The 7821-nt window shown below is 32.3% G+C and overlaps 1 long non-coding RNA gene across 1 annotated transcript; it reads right to left on the bottom strand.

The window, feature by feature from the left end:
* Nucleotides 1-3507: 3507 nt before the first annotated feature.
* On the bottom strand, nt 3508-6733 carry LOC103415068 (uncharacterized). The gene is made up of 4 exons (XR_011572536.1): nt 6533-6733; nt 6218-6385; nt 5779-6139; nt 3508-4545 (listed from the first exon to the last, which is right to left on the bottom strand). It is a non-coding gene; the product is annotated as an uncharacterized lncRNA (long non-coding RNA).
* Nucleotides 6734-7821: the final 1088 nt, after the last annotated feature.

Raw genomic sequence — 7821 nt, 5'->3', positions numbered from 1 at the left:
AGACGTTAATCTTGTATCGTAAAAGACAAATGTTATACATTAACAAATAAATAGAGGTGTTATAAAATGAGTGGATCAATAAGGGCACATGTCAAAGTGGTGATGACAACGAAAAATTACTCATTTGGCTCTTACAAGAGAAATGCTAAGAATACTCGAAAAGATGATACTCTCTAAGAACTCTCCGTTATCTCATAGTTTAATGTCAATTCTCGTGCCAACATTATAAAATATTGTGCAAAAAATATGGGATGAAACCAAAAATGAAAATTAAAAGAAAAATCTGTCCAAAGCGCCTGAGAAATAGAATTTGAACTATAGTTGCACTTGAGACTAGATCAGATTTTATTAAAGAAAAATTGAAATCGTACTACTACTTATTGATTACGTGCACAAAGTTACAAAACAAAAAGTGAAAATTAAAAGAAAAATCTGTCCAAAGCACTTTCTATAAAAGCATCTTTCATAAAGCATCTTTCTATAAAGCAGCTTTCAATAAAGCATCTTTCTAATAAAGCAGCTTTCAATAAGCATCCAAAGCATTTTCTATAAAGCATCTTTTAATAAAGTATGTGCACAAACGACGATCCAGACAAATTACCCAAAAAAACCAAAAAAAATGTAAAGGCAAAATTGCTAAGCACTTCTGATGCAAAAATTGTGCATTCAAACGGAAAGAAAATATTATCACTTAATACTACAATATAATGATATTCTTTTTTATTTGTAAATGAAATGTTTTAAGTTTGATACTTGCTAAAGGTGAATTTTAACTGTATTATTGCTAGCCTATTGTGAGGTTAAGTCCATATTTTCTTCTTTAGTATAAATAATATCGTTTGTTTAAAAAAAATGTTATGGATATCCTAATGGCTAGTGGAGGACTTTAAGAAAGAAAGGTGATCGAAGATAATCATCAAAGATTAGACAAAAAAAAAAACCATAAAAAATGTAAAGGAGAAATTGCTCAATCACTTTCGGCCTAGTGGAGACTTAAAAGACTAAAAAAAGGTGAAATTACGAATGAATCCCAGCTAATCCTCCGGAGGCGAGGAAGTTCCTAGTGCTGGTGGACGACGACTTCGACTCTATACAACAATGTTAATTATACATCGCTTTTTTAAAGCAGATCACATGCACATCTATATTCAATTGTTAAATTCAACAATAAGTGTTATACATTCATGTTATTCCAACAGCAAATATTCAACATAGTTAATTTGCAATAATCAAATTTAATGGTAATATTCTAGCAAGAGAACATTTTATACATATAGTAGCCTCTTACTACATGCTCACACGTATGACAATTGGCTGTTATTATTATTTTACTTTTTTCTTTATTTTACTTATTTAAGATATTTTTTATTAAAATAGATTAAAAATAGGGAAGTGTTATTAGTACTTCAAAAATCACATTCTACACTCCTCACAAGTGTATTTTTTTTCTTCCAAATATAGAAAGTTTGGAGTGTAGAATGAAATTTTTGGAGTGCCAATAACAATTCCCTAAAAATAATGAACTTACTAACTACCTTACATGAGTTTTTCAAAACGATATAAACTTTGATTAAATTCGAATCAAAACATTTACATCAAATGCCAAAGTGTTGAACAACCACTCCGGTTCAACAACCACTCCGGATCAAACTCATTCCAACTATGAATGCCACCTTCCTTAAGCACAAAAAATATCACTAAATGCGTTGTCCTATTACAAACACAGAGAGCAAAATAAATTATAATGACCTCAATTGTTGTTGTAATCATCTAATATCAAATAGGATACCTTCAATCATTACCTCCGATTGCAAAGTACCATTAATCATCCCCATAAGACTTTTTGAGTCAGATTTGACCTAAAATTCCAAAAATCCTTTCTCCACAGAACCTACAAGGGCCGCCCTAACTGCATCCGCTTTTTCCGTCAAACTAGATGCGCAAGGGTAATTTGCAATCCCACCAGTTGCATGGAAAATTTTGGCTAGGTCCCGTGCCACCCAGCCAAAACCACCTTTTACCTTCCTTCATGCACCATGACAATTTATCTTAATAATATCGATATGATGAAAGTTTCACCATTTTTATCTTGTCTTTATATATAGATTATTATTAGGAAAAAAAAGAGGGCACAATTCACAATGCAAAGTGGTGATAACAACGAAAAATTACTCATTTGGCGCTTACAATAGAAATGTTAAGGATACTCTAAAAAATGATACTTTTAAGAACTCTTCGTCACCTCACAGTTTAACGTTAATTCTCGTGCTAATATTATAAAACATTGTGCTAAAAATATGGGATGGAACTAAAAATGAATGTTAAAAGAAAAGTCTGTCCAAAGCACCTGATAAATAGAATCTGAACTATAGTTGCACTTGAGACTAGATCAGATTTTATTAAAGAAAAATTGAAATCGTGCTACGTGCACAAAGTTACAAACGCTCCAGGAACCAAAAGTGAAAATTAAAAGAAAAATCTGTCCAAATCATTTTCTATAAAGCATCTTTCTATAAAGCGTCTTTTAATAAAAAGTGAAAATTGAAAGAAAAATTTGTCCAAAGCACTTTCTATAAAGCATCTTTTAATAAAGTATGTGCACAAACGACGATCCAGACAAATTACCCAAAAAAAACCAAAAATATATAAAGACGAAATAATAAAAAATTAAAATTAAAAGATAAGTCCAAAGCACTCTCTATAAAGCATCTTTTAATAAAGTATGTGAACAAACGACGATCCAGACAAATTACCCAAAAAAAACCAAAAAAATATAAAGGCGAAATTGCTAAGCACTTTTGGTGCAGAAACTGTGCATTCAAACGGAAAGAAAATATTGTAACTTAGTATTATAGTTTAGTGAAATTCTTTTTCATTTGAAGTGAGAGGTTTTAAGTTCGATACTTACCAAAAACGAATTTGAACTGCATTATTGTTAGCCTATTGTGAGATTAAGCTCATCCCTTTATTCTTAGTGTAAATGATATCGTTTGTTAAAAAAAAAGGTTATAATAATAGAAACTTTAACGAAAAGCTTCCGGTACTATTCATTTTAACGAAAAACCACATATTTACACTAAAAAATCAATCATGGTACTATTCACTTTACCCTTTATTTTTTCTTTATCGTTATTATTATTTTACTTTTTTCTTTATTTTACATATTTAAGATTTTATTATTTTTTATTAAAATAGATTAAAAATAGGGAAGTGTATTTTTTTTTTCTACAAGTGTATTTTTTTCTTTCTTTCAAATATAGAATGTTTGGAGTGTAGAATGAGATTTTTGAAGTGCCAATAACAATTCCCTAAAAATAATGAACTTACTAACTACCTTACATGAGTTTTTCAAAAAGAAAACTAATGAAAATGGCTTGAAAACTTTGAGTTTTAATGATAAGGACAAAATAAAGGGTAAAGTAAATAGTACTAGATTTGACTTTTTAGTGTAAAAATGTGGTTTTTCGTTAAAGTGAACAGTACCGTGGGCTTTTCGTTAAAACTCCATTTTTCAAAACGATATAAACTTTGATTAAATTCGAATTGAAACATTTACATCAGATGCCAGAGTGTTGAACAACCACTCTGGTTCAACAGCCACTCCGGATCAAACCCATTCCAACTATGAATGTCACCTTCCTTAAGTACTAAAGATGTTACTAGATGCACTGTCCTATTACAAACACGGGGAGCAAAATAAAATTCTAATGACCTCAATTGTTGTTGTAATCATCTAATATCAAATAGGATACCTTCAATCATTACCCCCGATTGCAAAGTACCATTAATCATCCCCATAAGAATTTTTGAGTCAGAGTTGACCTATACATCCAAAAATCCTTTCTCCACGGTAGCTGTAAGGGCCGCCCTGACTGCATCCGCTTTTTCCATCAAACTAGATGTGCAAGGGTAATTTCCAATCCCACCAGTTGCACGGAAAATTCTGGCAAAGTCCCTTGCCACCCACCCAAAACCACCTTTTACCTTCCTCCATGCACCATCACAATTTATCTTAATAATTTCGATATGATGAAAGTGATAGAGCAATATTAATAAATATGAGAAATATAAAAGAATTCCAATAATAATAATAATCATAAAGAAATTTCACAATATCAATTTATATATGAGATTAATATAAACAACTAGAGATAAAGTTAGAAAAATTGACAAACTTGAAGATTGAGGCTTTCATAAATGCAATGTCCTAAAGATAGAATTTCGCCCATACTCTTGTGCTTGTAGTTTGGTAGGCATTCATCTCTCAGGATTCAACAATCTATAATCCGAAATCAAAGCACTTCAATCTTCGGACTCTGGCGAAATTTATATATTTCGTACTCTTAAGACATGACTCGGAATTTGACACACGGATCATTTGAGAAACGAAGTGGGGAAACTCTATTTCTCAAGAGTAAAAATTAACTCTAATTTTCTATATTTAATACCAATGGTTTCATGGGTTTATATAGAATCCAATTTCTACTTATTAAAGAGATGTAACTTTTCATCTATAAGTATACATCACTTATCAAGGGAATACACCTAAACAACATAATCTTTCTAAGAAATTGGTTAACACTATTTTTCATTCAATTATTAAAATTATATATTACAATATTTTATACTATAATATATAATTTCCAACAATCTCCCACATGAATGAAAAATCAGGAAGAATTTGAGAGTACAGGCGGACAAGAGATGCATCGGGAGAGGTGTCTTTTGAACTTGAACCTACCCTAGTGAATACTTATCGGATTTACTTGATGACGCAGTGAATATAAAATCTTGAACTGTTCACTGCAATAGTAAACCGAGACAATAAGCAACACACATCACTAATCCTAATATATTCTGGTTCATAAGGTTGTGTTCATTTTGGTCCTGAACAAATCCCGGATTCATGAGAGCTTTAGAGAATTTAGCCATCTCATACTCATAGAAGCGACCCACTTCTACTCTCACATAGGTGACCACTGATTAAAAATAGTCTTCTCTATTCCTCTTATTTATAAGATATCACTGTCATTAAGTATAAATATACAACCTAAAACGTCTACAGACAACACACTTCTTCCATCATAGGAATGAGGTATATAGTATGTTAACTTCTTTGAATCATGCCTAACCAGTTTGCTTATTGAACTTAGACCATGGGATCTCCAATCAACTAAGTTAGGTTTCCACTCGGCTGATTCATTAGTTATGTTGGCTTTAGCCTCATTCCCCTCGATGATCAACTTACTCTCTAGTCTAACCTTTAGATTGATAGAGCAATATTAATAAATATGAGAAATATAAAAGAATTCCAATAATAATAATAATCATAAAGAAATTTCACAACATTAATTTATATATGAGATTAATATAAACAACTAGAGATAAAGTTATAAAAACTGACAAACTTGAAGATTGAGGCTTTCATAAATGCAATGTCCTAAAGATAGAATTTCGCCTCTACTCTTGTGCTTGTAATTTGGTAGGCGTCCATCTCCCAGGATTCAACAATCTATAATCCGAAGTCAAAGCACTTCAATCTTCGGACTCTGGCGAACTTTATATATTCCGTACTCTTAAGACATGACTCGGAATTTGACACACGAATCATTTGAGAAACGAAGTGGGGAAACCCTATTTCTCAAGAGTAAAAATTAACTCTAATTTTCTATATTTAATACCAATGGTTTCATGGGTTTATATAGAATCCAATTTCTACTTAATAAAGAGATGTAACTTTTCATCTATAAGTATACATCACTTATCAAGGGAATACACCTAAACAACATAACCTTTCTAAGAAATTGGTTAACACTATTTTTCATTCAATTATTAAAATTATATATTACAATATTTTATACTATAATATATAATATCCAACAGAAAGTTTCACTATTTTTATCTTCTCTTCATATATAGATTATTATCAGAAAACAAAAACAGAAAGAAAGAAAGGGCACAATTAACAATGCAAAGGACCTTGAATGTCGGCCCAAAGTGACCTTGAATGTTGGCAGGGTCGGGTCGGGTCGGAAGACAGAAATGCACTGTGACACGTGGCAGAAAACACTAATCCACTTTGGAGAACGATTTGGCAACACTGAGCTCCATCGTTCCATCTCTCTCTCTCCCTCTCCCTCTCCGAAATGAAAAAGTGTAAGGTCAGTGACAGACTGAGAGAAAGCTTGAAAATGGCAATAGCTTGAAGGCTTCATACCCAACTGACAACACCCGGAAGGCACCATCACTATGACTCCAAAACGCTATCGTTCCAAGTTTTACTCTCATGGTGCCGGACTTTAGCTCCAGACCATCTTCTTCCTTCCTCATCTTCTTCCACCTCGACCGCCATTGGTTCGTCTCCTCCTCATTTCAACATGAAGGCCTACATTTTTCCACTTTTTAACTCAAAATTGAAATGAATCCATTTTTTTACTTACAAATTTGAAAAGAACTCATTATTTATTTTCAAATTTGAAAAAACCTTTTTTTTTTTTTTTTTTTTCTTCTGTGTGCAGGGACCAATACACACCGTTTCATGAAATATAAGGCCAGGGCGGGACCTGGGGCTGTCGATCTTGCTACGGGGCCACCCGTCAGACCTACCAGAATACTGGTGGTGGGCGCCACCGGGACTCTGGGGGAGGCAGATTGTGAGGAGAACACTTGGTGAAGGATATGATGTTAGACCAACTCTAACCCTTTGAATAAGTCTCAACTTACCTTCCATTTTCCCATTTCATTCCAACTCTTAGGCTAAAATAAGGTTACGTGTTAAAGAGGGGGCGTCAAAGCCCAAACACCAAGAAACAACTCACAGACGCACTGGCACGCGCCAGGCACTGCAGCTACCCGACCCCACCCAAGTGACTTGTCGTTCACTTGTTTGATGGATGCAATAATGAGCCTAACGGCTACTTTTTTTTTATCCTACGGTCACGATTTAAATGGGTCCTTAGTTGATCCAACGGTCTAAGTTTATATTTCTTTATTTTTTAATTTTATATTTATAAATTTATTGAATTCAATGGTCCAGGTTTATATTTCTTTTTTTTTAATTTTATATTTATAAATTTATTGAATACAACGGCTAAAATCGAATATGATCAAATCTAACAATAAAAAAAAGATATAACGGCCTAAATTTAAATCCAACAGCTAATGAGCCTAACGGCTACTTTTTTTTTATCCTACGGTCACGATTTAAATGGGCCCTTAGTTGATCAAACGGTCTAGGTTTATATTTCTTTTTTTTTAATTTTATATTTATAAATTTATTGAATCCAACGGTCCAGGTTTATATTTCTTTTTTTTAATTTTATATTTATAAATTTATTGAATACAACGGCTGAAATTGAATATGATCAAATCTAACAATAAAAAAAAGATCTAACGACTTAAATTTAAATTCAACAGCTAAAATTTAAAAAAAAATTATTTAACTCAAAGTTCATAAAAAAACTCTATAAATACCTATGTATTTGTTCAAACATCCACACAAAACTCACTTTTCTCCTACAATTTATCCAACTTTTCTTTTTATCATCTTCCAAAACCATTTATTCCCATTTCCAAAATTTTCAAGATGATAGAAGATCATATTAGAGGTCGTAATTGGTCATTTGAGGAAAATGTTGCCTTGTATTTGGCATGAGTTTCTATTAGCGAAGATGGTTCTGTTCGCACGAATCAAAATAGAATCAAAATAAAAAAGTTTTGTGGGCTAAAGTCGTTGATAAGTTCAATGAAAACTCCAACGCCAACCAAAGGAAATTTGGTAGTAGTGTATGTGATCGGTGGAATGTTATCAACAAAACATGC

Source organism: Malus domestica, chromosome 10 (genome assembly GCF_042453785.1).
Source record: "Malus domestica chromosome 10, GDT2T_hap1".
Lineage (NCBI taxonomy): Eukaryota > Viridiplantae > Streptophyta > Magnoliopsida > Rosales > Rosaceae > Malus > Malus domestica.
The sequence above is the reverse complement of the archived record's forward strand: the minus strand, read 5'-3'. Positions and strand labels throughout refer to the sequence as shown.